General features: G+C 47.6%; 1 protein-coding gene and 1 long non-coding RNA gene across 3 annotated transcripts in view; one reads left to right on the top strand and one right to left on the bottom strand.

The window, feature by feature from the left end:
- The window catches only part of FADS2 (fatty acid desaturase 2), a 105,588-nt gene that overhangs the window by 35,920 nt on the left and 45,614 nt on the right, over window positions 1–24,054 (top strand). The window contains exons 2-3 of one of the 2 annotated variants that reach the window (XM_074013446.1): window positions 19,442–19,569; window positions 21,095–21,193. The exons of the other annotated variant lie outside the window; for it this stretch is intronic. The gene's annotated coding sequence lies outside the window, so the exon portion shown is untranslated. The remainder of the gene's footprint in view (window positions 1–19,441; window positions 19,570–21,094; window positions 21,194–24,054) is intronic. 2 annotated transcript variants of the gene reach the window in all.
- Window positions 1–24,054, bottom strand: part of LOC135966995 (uncharacterized) — a 53,307-nt gene that overhangs the window by 22,731 nt on the left and 6,522 nt on the right. The gene's annotated exons all lie outside the window — the stretch shown is intronic.

Raw genomic sequence — 24,054 nt, 5'->3', positions numbered from 1 at the left:
ATGGTATCTTATAAAAGTCATGGTCTTAGGGTGAATACTGCATCCTGGAAGATGCCACCTCATCCTTGAAAGCTATGGTCTCCATGTTGGTGCCTTCAAAAGGTTATTCCATCACTCTGCCAGGCTGTCAGCATCTAAGTGGAGCCCTGTGAGATAGGGCCAGTGGATTTCATGGTCACATACCCACTGCCACACCTCCTTTGCTCTTGAGTGTGTGCTTAGTCCCATGCTAGACAATGTGGGGTCTCATGTTGTCATATTGAGTACCGCAAGCCCTCAGTGCTGGCTGAGGCTCTGTGGGCAGGAAAGACTGATATGCGTATCAATCACAGTGAAGAGGAATTGCTGACCTTTTCCAGTTTGAACAAGGCTAATGTAATCAGCTTGTCACCAAGGGGTACAACCAAAAGCAGTCAGCTGTAATTCCAGGCTGGCTCCTGTATAAAACAAGTTCCGAAGAACAAGATCCTGGTCGGCAGAGACATGAGACCAGCCCTGGCCCACAATGGGACAGTCACATCATCTCAGGCAAAGCATTCCTCTCATCTCTGCCCTCAACCTTGCCACTGGCAAATGGAGGAGGTTGGACTATATGAGGTTATGAATATGTGCTATTATTTTTAAATGCAGAAGTCATAAATTCATATTCATTTAATACCTTCAGCTATTGCAGAAATATGTAAATTGTGAACACCCCCCTCACCATTTTCTCTGCAGAGACGACCACAGTTACCAATCTAGCGTGCCCCTTCCAGGTCTTTTTCCACCATAGCCCTGCTCAAATTTTCACTCCTTCCTAAGGCCTCCCCACATCCCACATCCTTGCTCAGGATCCCTCTTTTTCTTCTGTTTTTGCCCCTGGGGACACTTTATATAGGAACTGATATGGTGCGGCTGTGTCCCTGCCCAAATCTCATCTTGAATTGTAGTTCCCATAATCTCCACATGTCATGGGAGGGATCTGGTGGGAGGTAACTGAATCAAGGGGGGCAGTTTTCCCCCTGCTAGTCTCATAATAGTAAGTTCTCATAAGATCTGATGGTTTTATAAGGGACTTCCCCTTTGCTTGGCTCTCATTCTCTCGACATCCTGTGAGGAGGTGCCTTCTGCCATGATTGTAAGTTTCCTGAGGCTTCCCCAGCCACACGGAACTGTGAGTCAATTAAACCTCTTTTCTTTATAAATTACCCAGTCTTGGGTATGTCTTTATTAACATCGTGAGAACGAACTAATACAGGAACATAAAGGGTTAGGAAACAAATGGCAAAGAGAAGAAGCTGCTTATGTAGGCAGGTCCTGGGGGCAGCAGGTCACAGTGTTCCACACTTCAGAGCTGAAACCTCTGAAGAGCCACTTATGGAAGCAGCTAATCCAGTAGCCAGCTGACGGAGATAGCAAGTATTCCTGGGATGCTTCAGCTGGTTGGAAAAGAGAGTAGGAATGTATAACTTTTTTTTTTTTTTTTTTTTTTTTTAAAGACAGGGTCTCATTCTGTTGCCCAGGCCAGAATGCAGTAGTGCAATCATAGCTCACTAGAGCCTTGGCCTTCTGGGCTCAGGTGGTCCTCCCACCTCAGCCTTCTGAGTAGCTGGGACCACAAGCATGTGCCACCACAAGCATATGCCACCACAAGCATCTGCCACCACGCCTGGCTAACATTTTTTTTTTTTTTTTTTTTGAGATGGGGTCTCACTCTGTCGCCCAGGCTGGAGTGCAGTGGCGCGATCTTGGTTCACTGCAACCTCCACCTCCCAGGTTCAAGTGATTCTCCTGCCTCAGCCTCCCAAATAGCTGGGACTACAGGTGCGTGCCACCACACCCAGCGAATTTTTGTATTTTTAGGAGAGACAGGGTTTCACCATGTTGGCCAGGCTGGTCTCAAACTCCTGACCTCAGGTGATCCACCTGCCTTGGCCTCCCAAAGTGCTAGGATTACAGGTGTAAGCCACCGTGCCCGACCTGCCCTGCTAACTTTCATATTTTTTGTAGAGATGGGGTCTGTGTTGCCCAGGCCAGTCTTGAACTCCTGTGGTCAAGCAACCCTCCTACCTTGGCCTCCCAAAGTGTTGGGGTTACAGGCATAAGCCGCTGCACCTGGCCAGGAATGTATATTTCAAAGGACAAATTTTGAATGTGTTTGGTCAGTTTTTTATTGAGGCATAACATGCATACAGTATAGTGCACAAATCTCAAGTGTACAACTTGAAGAATTTTTACACACCTGTATGCACACACTCAAACCTTATGCAACCACCACTCAGACCAAGAATGTTTCCAACACCCTGAAAATTCCCTATTCCCCTTCCCATACAGTACCTCCCTGACCCTGCCCCAAGGTAACTACTCTTCTGACTTGTAGCACCATCGAGTAGTTTTGCCTGTTCTTGAACTTCATCTAAATGGAATCATACACAGGGGGTATTTTATGTCTACCGTCTTTGCTTATCATAGAGTCTGTGAGAGTCCTCCAAGCTGTTGCATGTAACTTGTTCTTTTTTGCTGCTGAGTAGTATTTCATTGTTTGAATATGCTTATCCTTTCTTACTACTAATGGACATTTGGCGTGCTTCCAATTTAGGACTGTTATGAGTGAAGCTCCCCTGATGGATCTTGCACGTGTTTTTGGTGGGCAGATGCACTCGTTTCTCTTGTGGTTACACCTAGCAGTGGAGCTGCTGGCTCATGATTTGTTTGTTAAGGAAACAGAAAGATCTGCAGGGATTTGTCTTGGCCATGAATGACATGACAGAAGGAGCTCTAGTGATGTGGGATGGTGAAAAGCACATGCGCCTGACAACCTCATCCCTCTCTGGAAGGGGCAGCAGCCAGAGGCTGACCTGAAGAGCCTCAAGACTGCAGAAAGTTTACCTTGCTTAATCCCCATAACCCAGAGCACGGCTGGGCAGCTTGTTTCAAGGCAGGCATTTCAGGAACCTCCCTGGCTGTTTACCTGTGCTTCTTGATGCGGCCCTATAGCTCAATGAGTGACTGGGGGAATAAGCTCACATCCTTGTGGCTGCAGAGAGGCTCACTGGCTCAGGCCAGGGTCCCAGGGTTCATGCCTGCCGAGAGGAGGATTTTGAGTTTTTTAGAATCAGTCCTAATTAGTGAGAAGCCAAGGAACAAACCAACATGCCCCTGTCACAGCAGGACAGTGCCCCTGTGGAACTCAGCCTGTGGCACCACCAGGGCCAGCAAATCAATGTCCTAAGGCAGAGAGGCAGCAATCCCCAAGCGAACAGACTGAGATAGCCTTAAATGCTCAGCGCTCCGTGTGCACACTCGGCGCAGCCTGGAATGCCAGAGACCAGCAGCTGCAAATGACTCATAGCAAGCCCTTCCTACAACTAGACACATCATAACATCATTGGAAGCAGACCGTAAACAGTTTAAGACTGTTCCATTTGCGTCATCAGCCTGGTAGCATCCAGCATAGCCTCTGGGTCTCTGGCAGAGCCCCTGGGGCTCACATAAAAGGAGTGGGCGGAAGTGAAAGGCCTGGGCCAAAGTGTCATAAAAACCCAGGCCACAGAGTTCAAGCCCCAGCCCTGCGTGCAACATGTTGAGTGCTGGGTAAACCACTCTCCCTCCACACCACAGCGTGCTCTTCAGCACAGTGCGGTTGACACTGCCTTATGGGGGTGTTCGCCCCACTGTGGAGCAATCCTCCTGCCTCAGCCTCCTGAGTAGCTAGGACTATAGGTATGTACCATGCCCACCTAATTTTTTTTTTTTTCGGTAGAGATGGGGGTCTCACTTTGTTGCCCAGGCTTGTCTTGAACTTCTGGGATCAAGCGATTCTCCTGCCTTGGCCTCCAAAAATGTTGGGATTACAAGTGTGAGCCACTGTGGCTGGCCAGGTTTTTTTTTTTTTTTAAAGAAATAACATAGGTTAGAGGTTTATTTAACTCATTAACGAGGGACTCAGCAGGTATAAAGATGGCGCTAGGGAGAATTTGAGGAAGAAAGTATAGAGATTTAAAAAAATGAATGTTAGAATAAAATTGATAGGTCAGATACAAAACTGGCATTGTCCTCTAGGACAAAAATCCTTTGGAATGATCTTTCCTACCTGAGATAAATTATTTTCACTCTGCCTGACAAAAATCTACAAGTTAACATGGAGTTTCACAGACCCAGAAGTCTTTAATCAGTAGTCAACAGAAAGTCACATAGAGGTGCAGACCCCTAGATCAAGTTTGCAAACCATAGCCCACAGCCCCAATATGGCCCCTTATTTGTTTCTGATAATAAAGCTTTATTAAAACCCAGCCATACTCATTTGTGTATTTATTGTCTATGGCTGCTTGCATGCTAAACTGGCAGAGTTGAGTAGTTGTGTAGCTGCAACAGAGGCTTGATACCATTAAATGGCGCTCAAACCAGAGTCAATTCTGGTTGGAGCAGTATATACACACAGGAACACTGGGACATAAGCCTAGAAACGTGGAGTGCACCTTTGTTGCCCAGGCTGGAGTGCGGTGGCACGATCTCAGCTCACTGTAACCTCTGCCTCCCGGGTTCAAGCAATTCTCCTGCCTCAGCCTCCCGAATAGCTGGGATTACAGGCGTGCACCACCATGCCTGGCTAATTTTTGTATTTTTAGTAGGAATGTGATTTCACTGTGTTGGCCAGGCTGGTCTCGAACTCCTGACCTCAGGTGGTCTGTCTGCCTTCACTGAGGAAGTGAAGAGGCATTGGAGGGTGTTGTGGGAGGACTAGTGATGGCAGGCAGGTGGCAGTCGGAGTCCTGTGTTACATTGTGTGCTCTTCCTGGACAATGATTAGCTGGTCCCAGCTGTTCCTTCCCACTCCTCAGTCCTTCAGTCTTGTTGTTTCTGTCACCTCAAAGTCACTAGCATCCTTGTGTTTGTCATCTTTTCCTCAGCCTTGCAGCCACAGTTGTTTGGTCCTCTCCTTCAGGTCTCTGCCCTTTCCATCATCCCACGCCCCATGTGCCCCAGATGATCTCAAAAACACAGCTCAAATCCCACAACACCCTCCAATGCCTCTTCACATCCTCATTGCTCAGAAACAAAGTATCAACTCCCTGGAAGGTCCTCCCATGCCTGGCTCCAGTGGGCCCCTTCTATCCCCTTTGTCTCATGGCCGCAGGACACATTTCCTGAGCACATACAGTATGGCCTTCCCGCCTTTGACGTCCAGCTCCGGGGTGCCTCGCTCAGACACCACCCAACCAGAAGTCTTCCCACTGTCCTCCCAGTTCCCACAGCCAGTTAAACTTTTCTTCTGTGGTGTCTGCCATGCCTGGTACAGGGAAAGGAGCGTGAAATGGAAATCTGGGCCGGGCGCCGTGGATCACGCCTGTAATCCCAGCACTTTGGGAAGCCGAGGTGGGCGGATCACCTGAGGTCAGGAGTTCGAGACCAGCCTGGCAAACATAGTCAAACCATGTCTCTACTAAAAATACAAAAATTAGCTGGGCATGGCAGCATGTGCCTATAATCCCAGCTACTTGGGATGCTGAGGCAGGGAATCGCTTGAACCTGGGAGGTGGAGGTTGCAGTGAGCCAAGATTGTGCCACTACACTCCAGCCCGGGCGACAAGAGTGAGACTCTGTCTCAAAAAAAAAAAAAAAAAGAAAAAAGAAAAAGAAAAAGAAATGGAAATCTCAAGACCTGAGTCTCATTCGGGCCCTCCTACCAGCACGATTTTTGTCTTGGACATATCGCTCCACCTCTTCTTTCTCTTATGTTTACAAAAAAAAAAAAAAAATTCAGGCCAAGTCATCTGGAAATTTCCATTGATAGATAAAACTCCATAATCCTCAGCTACTATTTCCCTTTTGTTTCTCCTGCAGACCGGATGTCCTTTAGGGCAGAGATGAGTTTCTTCTTGGATCCATACCCCTGATCACCTAGGGTAGAGCTTTCCACGTGGTGAGGGCTTAGGGTAGGATTCTTGGACAAGTGAAGGAATTTCAGGGTGTTCTCTACAACAGGCTACTGTCCATGAGAATTTTGGGGTCCCACGATGTTTTCTGTGACTTGCCCATGACATACCCTCTGTCTAGAATGCTGCCTTCTCTCCCCACCCTTTTAGCTAGCAGTATTGTCCTCATCCTCAAAGAGCCAATTTGATTGTCATCTCTGGCCTCCTGCCCTCCTCTGCAGTGCCTGCCCCAAGCTCCTGTAGCCTGATGGCTCTTGCTCCTAGTTTTACAAGGATCTTATCTTCTTTGAGGACTGTGAACACCTGAGGGCACAGGTATCTCTGCCTTAGGGCTGGCCCTGCAGTGCGTTTGCATCTACTTGCGGACCGGAGGAGGCAGAGGTGGCACTGAGCCTAGCGCTGTATGTGCCCCTAGGACATTCAGTACGCTTTGCAGCCATTTTGTCTGTTTGGGGGGGGCTCTCAGGATCTAGCATCACAGAGCCCAGGTCCTGTGCCCTTGGCAGTGGGGTGACATTAACCCCAACCTCTTCGTGCCTTCTCTCCTTGTCCTCCTAACCATAGCTGAGAGGTGGCACTTTGTTCTCCTAGCAGAGGCCATGGCCTTCTGGAAGCCCCATCTCAACCATAGCCCTGGGGTTTCCAGATGACTGTGGGAGCTGCTTCCACTGCTCCTGCTGGTCCTTGGCCCTTGGTCCTTCGTGGTGGTGGCTAACCAGGCCTGGGGCTTAGGGAGGGCTGACCAGCCTCTGCGGCTCTGCAGACTATGCCCAGGCAGATGTAGATGTGGAGGATGACTGACACCCTGGAGAGCCTTTGTGGCCCAGCATGGCTTCCGCCTTCTCTAAGCGAGGGAAGGCCAGCACTGCAGACTGAATGATCATGCTGTCCAAGCAGACATATCAGAAAACAGACGATGAGGCAGCCTGCCCCAAAGGGGGCCTGGGCTTCAGGAATTGGAGAACAGAGGGCTGGGTAGTGAGGCACACACTGGAGGCTGTGGAAAGTAGAAGCTGTGGTGGCGGTGGCGCTGGTAGGCAGGCTGGGGGACAATGGCGATGGGACCCTGCCATTATTTCCACCCTGCCTAGGCGTCAGAGCCACCTGGAGGCCTTCATTTTGTTGTTTATAAAACTTCTTCCAATTTTTTTTTTTTTTTGAGACGAATTCTCGCTCTGTTGACCAGGCTGGAGTGCAGTGGCGTGATCTCAGCTCACTGCAAGCTCCGCCTCCCGGGTTCACGCCATTCTCCTGTGTCAGCCTCCTGAGTAGCTGGGATTACAGGCGCCTCCCACCACGCCCGGCTTGTGTGTGTGTGTGTGTGTGTGTGTGTGTGTGTGTGTGTGTGTGTGTGTATTTTTAGTAGAGACGAGGTTTCACCATGTTAGCCAGGATAATCTCAATCTCCTGACCTCGTGATTTGCTGGGATTACAGGCTTGAGCCACCGCACCCAACCAAACTACTACTTTTTTTTAAAGAGGGTTCTCAATATGTTGTCCAGGTTGGACTTGAACTCCTGGCTCAAACGATCCTCCAGCCTCGGCTTCCTGATAAGCAGGCCTACAGGCAGCTGAGATGGTGTATTTTACTATTTGTAATTCATTCCTATTGCCTGTTCTATGGAGCCATAAATGAAACAGAGATGGACAGTGATACCTTAAAAACAAACAATAATTAGAAGGCTAGGGAATGAACAAGCAGCCTAACCCCCTACCGGAGGTCCGAGTGAGTTGTGTGTGTGCTTTGCAGGGTAATGCGTCTGGAATTGGTGGGTACTTGGTCTCAGTGACTTAAAAGAATGAAGCTGTGGACCATCGCAGTGAGTGTTACAGTTCTTAAAGATGGTGTGTCCAGAGTTTGTTCCTTCAGATGTTCAGATGTATCTGGAGCTTCTTCCTTCTGGTGGGTTCATGGTCTCTCTGTCAGGACTGAAGGGGCAGACCTTCGTGGTGAGTGTTACAGCTCATAAACGCAGCATAGACCTGAAGACTGAGCAGCAGCATGATTTATTGCAAAGAGCCAAAAAATAACCCTTCTACAACGCAGAATGGAACCCAAGGGCCGCTGGCTGACTCTCGGCCCCACCCACATCCTGCTGATTGGTCCATTATACAGAGAGCTGATTGGTCTATTTTACAGACAGCTGATTGGTCCGTTTTGACAGAGTGCTGATTGGTGTGTTTACAATCCTTGAGCTAGGGACAGAGTCACAGAGTGCTAGTTAGCTAGATACAGAGTTAGCTAGATACAGAGTACCAATTGGTGTATTTACAAACCTTGAGCTAGACACAGAGTGCTGATTGGTGTATTTACAAACCCTGAGCTAGACACAGAATGCTGATTGGTGCATTTACAATCATTGAACTAGACACAGAGTCACAGAGTGCTAGTCTTCCAAGTCTCCACTAGGTTAGGTAGATACAGAATACCAATTGGTGTATTCACACACCCTGAGCTAGACACAGAGTGCTGATTGGTGTATTTACAAACCCTGAACTAGACACAGAGTGCTGATTGGTGCACATATAATCCTCTGGCTAGATATAAAAATTCTCCAAGTCCCCATCCAGTTCAGGAGCCCAGCTGGCTTCACCCAGTGGATCCTGCACCGGGGCTGCAGGCAGAGCTGCCCCAGTCCCGAGCCCCGCCTGCACGCCTCAGCCCTGGGGCTGTTGATGGGACCAGGCGCCATGGAGCAGGGGGCGGCGCCCGTTGGGGAGGCTCAGGCCGCGGGGGAGCCCATCGCAGGGGGAGGAGCTCAGACATGGCAGGCTGCAGATTCCCAACCCTGCCCGGCCGGGAGGCAGCTAAGGCCCAGGGAGAATTTGAGTGCGGCGCCACTGGCGGGCCAGCACTGCTGGGGGACCCGGTGCAACCTCCGCAGCTGCTGGCCCTGGTGCTAAGCCCCTTACTGCCCTGGGCCGGTGGTGCCAGCCGGCCACGAGGTGTGCGCGGCCCGCCCGCGCCTCTCCCTCCACATCTCCCCACAAACAGAGAGAGGAGGCTCTGGCCTCAGCCAGCCCAGAGAGGGGCTCCCACAGTGTCGCGGCGGGCTGAAGGGCTCCTCAAGCGCCGCCAGAGTGGATGCCGAGGCCGGAGGCCGAAGAGGCACTGAGAGTGAGGGCTGCTAGCACATTGTCACCTGTCAGTAAGGCAAGGAGCAATGATCGAGGAGCATGTTAGGGAGGAAGACCCCCGACGTCGGCAATTCACACAGAGACTCCGGTATGTGGTTGGGGCGTGGCAGTGGACCCTGTGAGACCAATTTACCACATGAGATGGAACTTGGCATAGACATGGACGTCCCCATTGGTGATGGCCAAAGTCGGGGCTGAGGAGAATATAGGGAGCCAGAATCCATATCAAAATGTGGGAGTAGCAGAGAAGTGAAGCCTTTTGTTGCTTTAGACCACAGACTTCCTGTGTTCTTGAATCAGCATCTCTAGAAGCAAGTCCTTAATTCCCAGTGTAGCCAGCCTAGCGTGGCTGCAAGGACAAATGTTGGCATCCACAGGTGTAGACAAGGAATCCTGCTAAAGAAGATATAAGAGCTAAGCCACAGACACAGGTCTACCAAGTATTTGTAGTGTGATCTGGGGCTGTTTATTTCATAGTTCTTGTAATCTATATTTTTTTATCTGATCCAGATAGAGATAATGCCTCCCATAAAGCTTTGATGTGGAGATAAAGTAGGTGGAGGTGCTTTGTGACCAAGTCTGGCCCGCTGCCTCTGGCCTGTGGGTCCAGGGGCTATTGACCCCACCACCTATGCTAATCATTAAGCCTCAGGAGGAGAGATGTGTATGTTTGTGATTGGGGAGTGAGGAGGGGTGGAAGTGGAGTGGTGGCCCAGGCCCAGATGCAGCACCCTCTCAGAGGACACCAGCAAAGCCCACCTGGTTTGCGTCCCCTCGATCACTGGTAGTATGTCTGATTCTCTACCTTGGCAGTCCTGCCCAGAAAAGAGGTGGGGCACGAATGCCCAGGTCGTGGGCATGACCTTCCTGCAGGTGTAGGATGTCAGCACACTTCCTGGGCCTCCCAGCCTCACACACAGAGGCACATGGCTCAGTGCTGACTGCCCTGACACTCTAGCCTGGAGAATTTTGGAGGTAAAGAGGGCCTTGGGTATCTCACTACTCAGATAAAGACACAAAGGGACACAGAAGAAAGGGGCTTGCTAAAGATCACATGACAAATTAGTGTCAGGATCTGTGGTTACTGGAAACCTTTCCCTCACTGAACTCAAGTCTGGCAGGGGGACAGCACAAGTTCAGGCTGGGGAGAGGGCAGGCATTCTTTCCTGGAGGCCACGGGCCCCCCAGCAGAGCACAGATGGGAGTTCTATCTGGGGGGATCTGTAGCTTTTCACCAGTGACCTACTCTCCCACAGCAAAGTCCTTACTTACCTGCAGGTATCAGCTGGATAGCCCTTCCTTATCAACCTTGGATACAAGGTCCCCTCCCGGTTCCCCATTATTCTCTACCAAAGCATGCCAGTTTTTCCTTTAAAATATCAGTCACAATAAGTATTAATTTGCATTTATTTACTTTCGTTGAGGTGAAATTTACATAACATGCAATTAATCATTTTAAGTATATAATTCAGGATCACTTAGTACATTTATAATGTTGTGCAATTATCACTTCTATCTAGTTCCAAAACATTTCATCATCTCATAGGGAAACTCCATATCCTTAAGCAATCACTCCCCAGTGCCCACTTTCCCTCAGCCCAAGGCAACCACCAGTTGATCTCTAAAGATTTACCTTGCTGGCCATTTTATGTAAATGGAATAAAAAAATATGTGCTCTTTTACATCTGGCTTCTTTCACTTAGCATAACTTTTTTTTTTTTTAAGAGTCTCGCTGTGTTGCCCAGGCTGGAGTGCAGTGGCGTGATCTCGACTCACTGCAACCTCTGTCTCCCAGGTTCAAGTGATTCTCCTGCTTTAGCCTCCCAAGTAGCTGGGATTACAGGTATCTGCCACCACATCAGGCTAATTTTTGTGTTTTTAGTAGAGACGTGTCTTCCTCACTAAACTTAATCCTTTCTATCTTTTGATGTAAGGTCACAGACATGTGACTCTTTCACTTGAACACTTAGAGGGTTATTGGTTGGCCTAATTTTAATATTGTTGTGTCTCAGGGAATAGGGAGGCCTGAGGAGAGGGAGACAGATGGGAGAACAGCTGGTCAGTGGAGCAGTCGGGACACACACGACTTTTTTTTTTTTTGGAGACAGGATCTTGCTTTGTTGCCCAGGCTGGAGTGCAGTGGTGCTCACAGCTCACTGCAACCTTGACGTCTTGGGCTCAAGCAGTCCTCATGCCTCACCCTCCTGAGTAGCTGGGACTACAGACATGCACCACCATGTCTGGCTAATTTTTTAAAATTTTTTTGTAGAGATGAAGTCTCACTATGTTGCCCAGGCTGATCTGAAACTCCAGGGCTCAAGTAAGCACATGACTTTTATCAATTAAATTTGCTGTCTTATACAGGTACAGTTCATGGCACCCCAAAACAATGACAATAGTGACATTAAAGATTACTGGTCACAGATCACTACAACAGAGGCAGGAACTGCCAAAATGTGACAGAGACAGGAGGTGAGTACATGCTGTTGGAAAAATGGTGTAGATAGATTTGCTCGACGCGGGGTTGCCACAAACCTTCAGTTTGTAAAAACTTAATAGCTGCAGGGTGTAATACGGTGAAGCTTAGGAAAACAAGGAATGCCTGTACTTGTTTTCAATCTGGGGGGTACATACCCAGGAGTGAATTGCTGAGTCATAAAGTACGTCTATGTTTAACTTTTTCAGAAATCATTCATGAATTTATTAAACTTTTTAAAATTTCAGTAGCTTTAAGGGTATAAGTAGTTTTTGGTTACAGAGATGAAGTGTGTATTAGTTCATTTTCATACTGCCATCAAGAACTGCCCAAGCTTAGGTAATTGATAAAGGAAAGAGGTTTAATTGACTCACAGTCCAGCATAGCTGGGGGGGCCTCAGGAAACTTACAATCATGATGGCAGAAGGTGAAGAGGAAGCAAGGCATCTTCTGGTTTTTGTTTGTTTGTTTGTTTGTTTGTTTGTTTGAGAGAGTCTCGCTCTGTCGTCCAGGCTGGAATGCAGTGGTGAGATCTCGGCTCACTGTAACCTCTACCTCCTGGGTTCAAGCAATTCTCCTGCCTCAGCCTCCTGAGTAGCTGACACTATAGGTGTGTGCCACCATGCCCGGCTAATTTTTGTAGTTTTATAAAAAGAGATGGGGTTTCACCACATTGGCTGTGCTGGTCTCGAACTCCTGACCTCGAGTGATCTGCCCGCCTTGACCTCCCAAAATGTTGGGATTACAGGCATGAGCCACTGTGCCCGGCCTGCAAGGAACCTTCTTTACAAGTTGGCAGAAAGGAGGAGTGCCTTTTGAAGGGGAGAAAGCCCCTTAGAAAACCATCGGGTCTTGTGAGCACTCACTCACTATCACCAGAACAGCATGGGAAACCGCCCCCGTGATTCAATTACCTCCACCTGGTCTTACCCTTGACATGTAGGGATATGGGGATTATGGGGATTACAATTCAAGATGAGATTTGGGTGGGGACACAAAGCCTAGCCATATCAAATTGTATATCGGTGAAGTCTGGGATTTCAGTGTACCGGTCACATGAATACTGTGCATTCTTTTTCATTCCTCCCCCACTTCCCCATGCCTCTCACGCATCTCCAGTGTCCATTGTACCACCCTATATGCCTTTGCATACCCATAGTTTAGTTCCAACTTGTAAATGAGAACATGTGGTATTTAGTTTTTCATGTCTGAGTTACTTCACTTAGGATAATGGCCTCCAGTTCCAAGTTGTACAAAATATATTATTTTGTTATTTTGATGGCTGCATAGTAGTTATATATATGTGTCACATTTTCTTTATCCACTCATCGGTTGATGGGCACTTAGGTTGATTCCATATCTTTGTAATTGTGAATTGTGCTGCAATAAACATACATATGCAGGTGTCTTTTTGATATAATGACTTCTTTTCCTTTGGGTAGATACCCTATAGTGGGATTGCTAGATTGAATGGTGGATCTCCTTTTAGTTCTTTGAGAAATCTCCATACTGTTTTCCACAGGGGTTGTAATAATTTACATTCCCACCAGCAGTGTATAAGCATTCCCTTTCCACCACATCCTTGCCAACATTTTGTTTATTTGTTCGTTTGTTTGTTTTTTGAGGAGGAGTTTCATTCTTATTGCCCAGGCTGAAGTGCAGTGGCACGATCTCAGCTGACTGAAACCTCCGTCTCCTGGGTTCAAGCCATTCTCCTGCCTCAGTCTCCTAAGTAGCTGGGATTACAGGCATGCCCCACCATGCCCGGCTAATTTTGTATTTTTAGTAGAGACAGGGTTTCACTATGTTAGTCAGGCTGGTCCTGACCTCCGGTATGATCCATCCGCCTCGGCCTCCCAAAGTGCTGGGATTACAGGCATAAGCCACTGTGCCCCGCTATTTTTTTTTTTTTTTTTTTTTTTGAGTTTTAAATAATGGCCATTCTGGCTGGGGTAAGTTTTCATCTCATTGTTTTAATTGGCATTTCCCTTATGATTAGTGAGGTTGAGCATTTTTCATATGTTTAACATTTGTATATCTTCTTTTGAGAAATGTCTATTCATGTCGTTTGTCCACTTTTTAAATAGGATTATTTGTTTTTCACTTGCTGATTTGAGTTCCTTGTAGATTCTGTATATTAGTCCTTTGTCAGATGCATAGTTTGCAAATACTTTCTCCTACTCTTTAGGTTGTCTGTTTACTCTGTTACTCATTTGTTTTGCTGTGTTTAGTTTGCAGGCTTTTTAGTTTAATTCAGTCCCATTTATTTATTTTTGTTTTTGTTGCATTTGCTTTTGGGGCTTTAGTCACTACTTCTTTGCCTAGGCCAATGTCCAGAGGAGTTTTTCCTGGGGTTTCTTCTAGGATATTTATGATTTCAGGCCTTAGATTTAAGTTTGTAATCCATCTTGAGTTAATTTTTGTATGTGGTGAGAGACAGGAATCCAGTTTCATTTTTCTACATGTGACTGTCCGGTTTTCCCAGCATCACTGATTGAGTAAGATGTCCTTTCCCCAGTCTATATTTTTGTGTGCTTTGTTGAAGATAAGTTGATTGTAAGTATTTCTGGATCCTCTATTCTCTTCCATTGGTCTATGTGTCTTATACCAGTATCATTCTGTCTTGGTAACTATAGCCTTGTAGTATAATTTGAAGTCGAGTAATGTGATACCTCCAAATTTGTTCTTTTCGCTTAGGATTGCTTTGGCTGTTCAGGCTTTTTTTGTTGTTGTTGTTCTATATGAATTTCAGGGTTTTTTTTTCTAATTCTGTGGAAAATGAAATTGGTATTTTGATAGGAATTGTGTTGAACCTGTAGATTGCTTTGAGTTGAATCTGTAGATTGCTTTGAGGCAGTATGGTCATTTACATGATGTTGATCCTTCCAGTCCATGAACGTGAAATGTTTTTCCATTTGTTTGTGTCATCTGTGGTTTCTTTCAGCAGTGTTTTGTAGTTCTCCTTACAGAGCTCTTTCACCTCCTTGGTTAAGTATATCCCTAGATACTTTTTTGGTAGCTGTTGTTAAAGCGATTGAGTTCCTGGTTTGATTCTCAGCTTGATTGTTGTGGGTCTATAGTAGTGCTACTGGTTTGTGTACATTGATTTTGTAACCTGAAACTTTACTGAATTCATTTATCAAATCTAAGAACCTTTTGGAGCAGTCTTTAGGATTTTCTATATACAAGATCATATCATCAGCAGACAGATCATTTGACTTCTTCTTTTCCAATTTGGATGCCCTTCATTTTTTTCTCTTGCCTGATTGCTCTGGCTAGGACTTTCCATTAACTTGTTTTTAATACCTCTTTTACTCACTAAATGTCCAGGCCTGCACCATGCAATATAGCAGCCACTACCCCTGTGTGCTTATTTAAAATGAAATTAGTTAAAAATTAAACGAAGTTGGCCGGGTGTGGTGGCTCATGCCTATAATCCCAGCGCTTTGGGTTTTTTGGGTGGATCACCTGAGGTCAGGAGTTTGAGACCAGCCTGGCCAACATGGCAAAACCCCTTCTCTACTAAAAACACAAAAATTAGCTGGGTGTGGTGGCACGGGCCTGTAATCCCAGCTACTTGGGAGGCTGAGACAGGAGAATTGCTCGAACCTGGGAGGCAGAGGTTGTAGTGAGCCGAGATCGTGCCACTGCACTCCAGTCTGGGTGACAGAGCAAGACTCCATCTCAAAAAAATAAATTAAAATAAAATAAAAATAAATAAAGTTAAAGATTCAGACCCTGTCATACTTGCTGTGTTTCAAGTGCTCAGTAGCCACCTGTGATTAGCGGCTACTATATTTCTACCTCCCAGAAAGTGTTATTGGATAGCTCTGGTCTACACTGAAAACTTTTCCTGAGCGCAGAGACCAAATCTGCCCAGTGTACCACAACATACCTAATGCCCAGCAAAGTGCCTGGTGCCTAGCATTAATACTTTTGGAAGGAAAGAAGGAAGTGCTACTTTTATAATCATTCCTTCATTTGATCTTCTCAACAAATCTGTAAAGGAGACAGGAAAAGGATAGCTTTGCCTTTTTCACAGTTGAAGAGATAGGCTCAGGGAGTTAAACACTATATCCAGAATCATAGAACTAGCCCAGATCATGGGCCTAGACCTTCCGTACTCTCTACCAGTCACACTCTCAGTTGCTCCCAAGACATTTCAGACAGAATAGTGAGTAGGCAGGCAAGGGGCTGGAAATGCTAGGGCCAGCTGACAAATGAGAGCCTGGCTATGGTAGAGTTAGGGGATTCTCAATCAAAGGGGACTTTGAGCAGGACTTTATCTACTCTCTGTTTTTTTAGGGACAAGGAAAGAGGCCAGGAGAAGTCACGTTTCCAAGGGACTAGTTAAGAGGGCACTGAGAATGGATTGGGATTAGACCTGGGAGGGACTGGAGGGAAAGGCCATGTCTTCAGAGATGTCACTGAGGGTTTAGAACAGAGAGAACAGTTTTGCAATCTCTTAATAAGCTCAGTCTGGTGGCATCCACAAGCTGGGCCAGAGCTGACACTGAGGGAGAAACCAATTGGAAAGCAATTACAACCTGGACCAGCATGGTGGCGGCAGGAAAGGGGAGGCAGGGTGGGGGGGAAGCAGTGAAATCTGAATAACATGAAAGAAAGAATACTGGCTGTGGAGGTAATACTTATTTGCTAGAGAGGGGAATGGGGACCTTGAATTTTCACAATTTGCCGCCAGGAAACACGGTAGAGCCAGTCAGAAAATAATTCAGGAAATATGGTGCTGTGTCCAGGAAGGTTGAATTGAGTCTTAGAGAAGATGAATGATTCACTCACAGAACATTCGAGCAAGAAGAAACTTTGTTAGTGAGATATAGTTCAACCTCTTTGCTTTATTGTTGAAAAAACTGAGGCTCAGAGAGGTGAAGGGGATGGTGAAAGGCACATCATGTGTGAAAAATGAGACTGGACCTAAACTCAGGCCTCCTGGTCCAGTGAAGTTTTCATTCTGTGTCACAGGAAGATCTCTAATCTCACTTCCCTGCAGCCAAGATCTCCCAGTACTCACTTGCTGGCTGATAAACAGATGTTATTTGACTTTGTTAACATTGAATCTTCTCTAAGGAAATGTCTCTTGATCATAGATTGCGCAGTGGATATATGCATTTAATCCAAATCTTTTATCACACATCCTTAAGACGGAAAAATACAACCTGTTCTTTTGAAAAACTCTTAATGGCTTTTCAGTTAATACCTTTGTGGTTTTGATAAATTACTCATGGTCTCCAAGTCTATGTTTCCTCTTCTGTACAATGGAAATAATACAACCTACTTCTCAGATAGTGACTGATCAATGAGATAAAATCTGTAAAGCACATTTCTACTATACGCTAAGTTATTTGACACTCTTTCTATTTTCTTCCCCAGAGAATGGTGTAGATGATTAAGCTAAGTCAATCAGAAAGATTAGAAACATGACAATTCCTTGAAAACATAAACCCACTGGCGTTACAAATAGCACAACGAATTAGCGTGGCTGAGTCAGTGAAAGAGACATTTTTCATGGAAATTGTATAGAAGTCATTACAGTTCCTTGAAAATAAAAGCACCCTAGAAAAATATCGATGTTGCTCACATTGCTGGCACTGTAAGATTGGTGACTAAGCCTTCTCTTCCTTCCTGTCCAGCCTTTAGAACATATTCACTAGGGCAGGCAGAGGAGGAACCACCCTTCCTACCCGCTTATAGAGCAGGTCTACCAAGGAGGCGGTAGAAACTTGAAAGTTAACCTCAGAGTTAATTTCCAATAGGCCTCATGGATTAGAAAAAAAAATATGAAGTCCCCCGGGGTCCCTGGGGACTATACCTTGGAAGATATTGGGCTGCACCCTCTCTGACCTCAGTCCCCTCTTGTCACAGGCCCATGTGGATCCTTAATAGCAGTGCTGGGGTTTGGGTGTGGGTGGCAGGCCCAGTGAGGGTCAGTCTTCCAGTTCCTTGACCAGTCCCATGTACGTTCACACCAGCCCGCTCCTTCCTGCAGCACAATGTTTGCTCATGCATACATTTACTCATCCAACAACTAATTATTGAATGCCTTCTATGTCCTGGGCTCTCTGCAAGGGGCTGAGTATACAGCAGTGAGCGAGATAGACTGGGTTCTGCCCTCAGGAAGTTTCCAGCCTTTCTAGTGGGAAGAAAGACAATAAATCCATCAGCAAACAAATGTATGTATGAAGAGAACAAACAGGGTGGCAGAAAATAAAAAGTGGTCAGGGCGGTTAGGGAAAACTCACCTGAGATATGACTTTTGAGCCAGATATGAGTTCGGGAGAGGAGGGACATTTTGGGGAGAGGCAACAGTTTAGGCAAGGGCCATGAAACAGGAAAGAACTTGACTTTTCAAAACCATCAAGCAGCCTTGACGTGAGGCATTAGGACTACTCTAAGTACAATGGGAAAGTTTTAAGCCAGGAAATGACAGGACCCAACCTATATTTTAAGGTCACTCAAACTGAATGGAGCAGGCTAAGAGTGGAAGCCGGAGGATCATCAGGAGGCTACAAGAGAGGAGTGGAGAGGGAAAAGAAGGTCGCTGGTGCCACGGCTGCCAGGCTCTCTATGGGGACCATTGAGACAGGGGCCAGAAAGGGAAGAGATCCCCATTCAGTGAATGTGTCCAGAACAGCCATAGGCTTGGAGTACTGTTCTGGAAGCTGACACAATCAGACACGGGATTTGCTCCTTAGGGCTAAACACAATCTGTACTAAACCTCCTGGATCCTCTCATTCAGCGCCTGGAGTGAACTGGTAGCTTCTTAAGATGACTCAGAGGTAACAGTAAGCCAAGGAGCAACCTGTGGACAGATCGGGGCTTTGGAAGAGACCAGCCTGGTACGGAAGCACAGTGGGCAGAGGAGAGACTGCAGACTCCTGTGGTGTCCCTGTTTGCAGGGAGTCGGGAGTTTGGGGTTTTTTGTTACAAATAACACAATTTGGATACCCCTGGGTCTTAGCAACCCGGCGGGGAGCCATTGAGCTCACAGTGGCACCTGTGAATGAATTTCACTGGCTTGTTGCATCTGTTCACATAAGAGCAGGACTTTAGACCTTCTAGGTTAGTGTGTCTAAATGCTTTTTCCATTATTTTACCCCTAAGAAGCCATTTTAGAAATTTTCCTCCTTAATTGCAACCACCCCTTTGAAATGTTGAAGCCATGGATATGCCATATATGTTTACATATTGTATGCATATCTGTGTTTCATATATTAAAAGAACAAGACTTTTTCACCCCTCTGGGGGTGATACTGCCCCACTGAGAAGGCATACTGTAGTTTAAAGGCTCCCCCAGTTATAACGGGGGCCCGCAGAGAGTATCTTATCTGGGTTCACCAACCTGCCCACTGTGGTCTCCTTTAAGAACGTGCCTCACAGCTGTCCCCACTAGCAAGCACTGCAGAAGACCCCATACTTGCCAGCCTGTCCACATTCCCAAAGTAGCAGAAGCTTTGATGCGCTAAAGGCATAAGGTTCCTGTAGACCTCACTGCCCCAAATTGTGCTCTGCATCTCCCAGAAAGGAGGCACATTCCCTTCTCTGCTCTGTCCCCTTCTGTGTCTCCGGGCCTGGAGAAAGCATGGGTGGCCTTCCTTAGTCTCACAAAGATATGACAATGATCCTTCTCCATCCCTGCTTCCGGGACCCCCAAAATATGTTCCTTGCAGAGCCCTTTTACCAACCACCAATCAGCAGCCACGGCCAGTTCCCAGTGTAGACTCAACTGGTCTTCACCACATGATGGAAACCATGTACAATGTGCTATCACATCACCAGCGGTCCACCAGTGCCCCGCTTTACAGATGTCAAACTGGAGACCCAGAGAGGTTTGGTCTTGGAGCAAGGTCACACAGTAAGAGGCTAAGGCCTATGTTCTTTGTTCTGCACTAGAATGCAAGAAACCTCATCCGCAGTGCCTACACATCAGGGAGCCATGGTCGCCCCCGGTACGTCCTACTTGGGGTGTGGTCCACACATCAGCACTTTCCACAGATTGTTCGTGGCCAGTTCATGATGAGGTAAGTGCAGGAATTGGGAGTAAGCAGTTAGAAATGTTTCTAGCAGTTTGATGGTGTAATTTTATGCCTATTAGCTCCAATTTTTAAAAAAATCTGGGGCTAGGCATGGTGGCCAATGCCTGGAATCCCAGCACTTTGGGAGGCCAAGGCTGGTGGATCACCTGAAGTCAGGAGTTTGAGATCAGCCTGTCCAACCTGGAGAAACCCTGCCTCTACTAAAAATACAAAATTAGCCGGGTGCGGTGGCACACACCTGTAATCTCAGCTACTCGTGAGGCTGAGGCAGGAGAATTGCTTGAACCCAGGAGATGGAGGTTGCGGTGAGCTGAGATCGCGCCACTGCACTTCAACCTGGGAAACAAGAGAAAACTCTGTCAAAAAAAAAAAAAAAATCTGGGTTCAGGTATTTCTTTTTTTCATTTTATTTTTCTAATGACTCATTTTTATTGTATTTTATGAGTGTCAGTCTGTGACAGATTGGATTTTTCTTTTTAATAAGCTATTCCTTCACTACTGATAGTTTAAAAAGCACAGTGTAGAGGTTGCAAACCTCCCACTTCCTGCACAGAGCATGGAAGGTCTTTGACCTCAGGATTAACAGAAAGAAAAATAACAAGTGGTGGTTTGGCCAAACTAACAGGTGGTCAGAGCCCAAAGGTCTCTCTTCTGTCCGGGGCAGACACAGCCTCAAGGTCATCAAAGCCTGGCTCCTGGGTGGCTTCTCCTTTTTTTTTTTTTTTGGAGTCTGACTTTGCTGCCCAGGGTGGAGTGCAGTGGTGTGATCTCACTGCAACCTCCACCTCCCAGGTTCAGGTGATTCTCCTGCTTCAGCCTCCTGAGTAGCTGGAATTACAGGCACCTGCCACCACACCTAGCTAATTTTTGTATTTTTAGTAGAGACGGGGTTTCACCGTGTTGGCCAGGCAGGTTTGGAATTCCTAACCTCAGGTGATCTGCCTGCCTCGGCCTCTCAAAGTGCTGGGATTATAGGTATGAGCCACTGTGCCCGGACTCTGGGTGGCTTCTGGACTCTTGGTGTTCTGTCCCGGGAGTAGCAGTTTCCTAAGCCATAGGTGTGCAAACGGTGGCTCCGTGTGCCTTTCACTTGGGGGCTTGTTCAATCACACCCTCGACAGAGCAGCTGGGAACTTTAGGGATGAATCATCCAATTGCCCCTCCACCCTCATTGTAAAAGTGAGGAACCTGAGGCCCAGGGAGGTCATGTCTTGCTTATTTTCCTATCTCCATGGACAAGGAGGGTGCCTGTCACAGAGGATCCACTGGGGTTCCATCAGAAGCCGAACTCCAGTGAGCCATAGAGAATAAGGAGTTTCTCCAGGTTTCAGAACTCTTCAGTGGTGGGAGCTGGTTGGTTAATCTATGTAAGGGGTTATCTCTGTGTCTCTGCTGGGCCTGAGGTCAGCTGGTGTGGCTCAGGGAGAGAGGCTGGATGTGAAGGGGGAAAGACAAAGAACAAACTGGAATGGTATCTAGCTCTCACCACCTGCAATCTCCATGATGCCAGGGCCCTGAGGGACAAACTGGGGATTTTCACTCCAGAGCCACACACCTGGTCCAGGAGCTGGATGACCTGCAGGCCCCGCAGCTGCCCTGGGCCAACAAGGTAAGCCAGCGTTCAGCAACAGCGTGGGGGAGGTGCCGCCGCGCGCCTGCCCTGCACAGCTTCAGAGCACAGCAAAAACAGCTGTGCTCCCCTTCCACTTTCCAAATCTTGTGCACGTTTTTCTCCTGGCCACCCCCCGCCACCCCAGCCCATGACCCTCTGGGCAAGGGAATTCTGGGCAATGTAGTTCAGCTTAGCTAAGTAGACACACTATGAAGCCACCCCGATGCCCATTAAATGCTGAACGAACACATGAATGAATGAATGAATGAATGCATGACGTGACTTGTACCGGGGCATGCAGTAAGCAGTTGAGAGGCAAAACTGGAATGTAATGTGGGGTGAGTGGAGGGGGCTCCACTGCACCATGTTTACTTCCGGAAGCTCAGCTTTACTGGAGTGGAAGCTCAGCCCAGCCACAGGGTCACCACAGAGGACACACCCACTGCTCAGGTGTGAGGCCTGTGGCTCAGACTTTCCCCAGAGCTCTCTTTAGAGTTGAATTCCACACGTGTTTAATAAGCATCCAGCACGTGACCCACACCAAAGACTCCATGCTGATCAGACTCCGCTTCTTCTCACAGGGAACTTCCAGGCTGGCTGGTGGAGGTAGATGCACACGTAATTTGATGCTGTGTATATAAGAAGTGCTTTGGGAGCCCAAAAGAGAGGACTCCTGACTTTGCCACAGTGGAGGCCAGTCACTAGGGGGATCTTAAGGTGGAATTGGAGTTGCAGGCAGCCAAGGTGAGGAAGGGCACTCTGGCCAGGAGATAAGCACGGACCAAGGGCCAGGAGGACTGGCAGGCCATGGCCGTTCGTGGGAAACGGGGACCCACCCTGCATGGCCGGAGGGAAGGATGACTGGAGGAAAGAATAGAGCCAGGAAAGTGAGGTAGGTGCCAGACCACCAAGGCTCTTAAATGCTGGGTGCAGAACTCTGGCAGGAACATGCAGATGGCTGGACCTGGGCAGTGCCTAGGGCTGGTGAGAGAAAATATACTTTTGAGACAATTAGGGGGAGGAGTTGACTTGGCAGACCTGGAGGATATCTTTGAGGGCGTGAGAGGTGTAGGTATGACACTGAGGGCTTAGAGCAATGGCAGAGATGGATGAGGAAGCCCCTCCCTGTGCCACACCCAATGTCAGGGCCTGGGACAGGAGGTGAGGAGAGGTGACACCAGCAGCCTCTTTTACTCCTGACTCCGGGACAGACTCCTACAGGCAGGAAGGTCTCTAGTGTTTGCCAGTCTGCCAGTGCCTGTCCAGACAGGATTCCCAGATGACTCAGAGACCTCCAGACTGCAGGAGGTTCCTTCTAGTAGCCAGCACTGGAGCGGGCTGACTCCTGCGCACACTGACCGCCGAAGGTTGGCCACCTTGGAACAAAGGAGGTGGTGCCTTGGGCTTGAAGCAATCTACCACCCTTGGAGAAAGCAGAATCACAGATGAGAGGAATTTAGAGGCTATCTACTCAAAACCATTTTCTTTACAAGAAACAGAAAAGCCAAGCAGACAGAACCAGGGCAGTGAACTTGAGCCTATCCTGTCCCCATGTGGCATCCTTCTTACCACAGTGCGCTGTCATCTGGTTTCCCCCTGCTCGACTTGGCCTTCAGATGGAGATGGCCAACGACATTAAGTGGTGGTGCTAGGGTAGGATGTCATCTCCCTTGGGGGCAGGACCCAAAGGTAAAGGATGTTGCTCATTAGCACATTAGCTCATCAGAGAGAGAGGTCAGCCAAATCTGAAAAACCTTTGCACAGATGAAGCAATTGGTCAGTGACTGCTGCATTTCAGTGATGCTTTATTTTATTGAGGTTTTGTATGTGTTTTTGGTGAGAGGGTGGATCCGGATGTCTAGACCATCCTAGTCTTAGAAATAGGAAACCTCTCAGATTTCCTTCTGTGTGACTTTGGATAAGCCAATCTCTGGGCCTCAGTTTCCCTGTCTTAAGGTAAAGCCAGAGAGTTGCCAGGCTGCTCTCTGCCCCAAGGTACAGCACTCCTACCCTGTGGTCTCTTGGCCTGTGCCTCCGGCTATGTATTTTCGAGGGCTCCTGCCCTGCTGGCACCTTGACCACATTCCCCCTCTGCTTCAGCGCTGCCCCCCTAGCTGCCACAGGCTCTCTTTCCTTGGTGGCATCTCCTCTGCCCCTCCCCAGCCTCTCAAAGTTGGCCATACACCAACTTGACTCAGAAGACATCTGTCCTCTCTCAGAGCTGAGGTCAGTGCCTTAGTGATAACAGCCAAGACAAATATGCATGATAAGACCTGATCCAATACCACAAGCAAATGCAAGCATTGGAGGGTGATGCTTACTGGGTCAAAGAGCTCCAAAGGGTCTCAGAGTCTGGATCCTGGGGGATCCCCCTGTGGTCCTCCTATGCTGTGTCTGGGCCCCCTCCTCTCACCTTAGTGTTTGCTGAGAGATGCAGCATTAGGAGGCCACAATTTGCCTGGGATAGGGTTGAGAGAACCTCTTGGGTTGAGGGTCTCAGGTTGAGAGACCCTCTCAGGGTCTTACCAAGCTAGTGTCCAGCCCCTACCTCCCAGCCTTTGGTTTGCAGCATGGCTGACTCTCACTGCTGGTGCCCAAATGTGGTGTGACCCAAAGAAGGCAACATATGGAGAAGTGGGCACTACTTTATGATCCCCATTTTACATCAGGGAAATTGAAGCTCTGCAAAGTTAAGTCATTGGAGTTTGACTTTTTAGGTCTGATTCCAAAGTATACTCTGTTCTCTAACTAGGCTTACTTCTGGCTACTCATTTAACCTGTTCAATGCTGTTTCCCCATTTGTAAAAAAGAGAAACATACACATCCTGCTTGCCTCAAAGGGCTATTGTGACAATCAT

This window comes from Macaca fascicularis, chromosome 14 (assembly GCF_037993035.2).
Source record: "Macaca fascicularis isolate 582-1 chromosome 14, T2T-MFA8v1.1".
Classification (NCBI taxonomy): Eukaryota; Metazoa; Chordata; class Mammalia; order Primates; family Cercopithecidae; genus Macaca; species Macaca fascicularis.
This window is presented reverse-complemented; position numbering and strand designations above follow the sequence as displayed.